This window comes from Morone saxatilis, unplaced genomic scaffold, assembly GCF_004916995.1.
Source record: "Morone saxatilis isolate NCDOM2014 unplaced genomic scaffold, NCSU_SB_2.0 Contig23, whole genome shotgun sequence".
Classification (NCBI taxonomy): Eukaryota; Metazoa; Chordata; class Actinopteri; family Moronidae; genus Morone; species Morone saxatilis.
Window position 1 is genome coordinate 4831656 of NW_023339796.1, and position 353 is coordinate 4832008.

The 353-nt window shown below is 36.0% G+C and overlaps 1 protein-coding gene across 1 annotated transcript in view; it reads left to right on the forward strand.

Annotated features, from left to right (window-relative positions):
* Positions 1-353, forward strand: part of tep1 (telomerase-associated protein 1) — a 27113-nt gene that overhangs the window by 17566 nt on the left and 9194 nt on the right. The gene's annotated exons all lie outside the window — the stretch shown is intronic.

Below are 353 nucleotides of genomic sequence, written 5' to 3' on the forward strand. Positions count from 1 at the left end.
TTTGTATTCATGGTTTGTGTTTAGCAAGTGAGAAACATTCAGTTCACATTTGGTATATTTACATGCACACAGAAAATCTGCAACACGTTTACTGTACATGCACCTGGTTGTAACCCGGTTTTCTCCTTTACCCCGACCTTATACTTTTCTTTTAGGCTGCCACAGCAATACTTTACTTGTCTGAAATTGTTATAATGCACATGCACACATGTGAAAACCAGAGTAGAACTCCAGTTAAGTATTTCTCCAGGAGGAAGCTAACTGGAAAAATTAAGTTTCTCTTATCCCCTATACCCAATTATGTAAATCAGGCTTCTTGTATACATTAAAAAAATCTGATTCCTGCAAAAAAT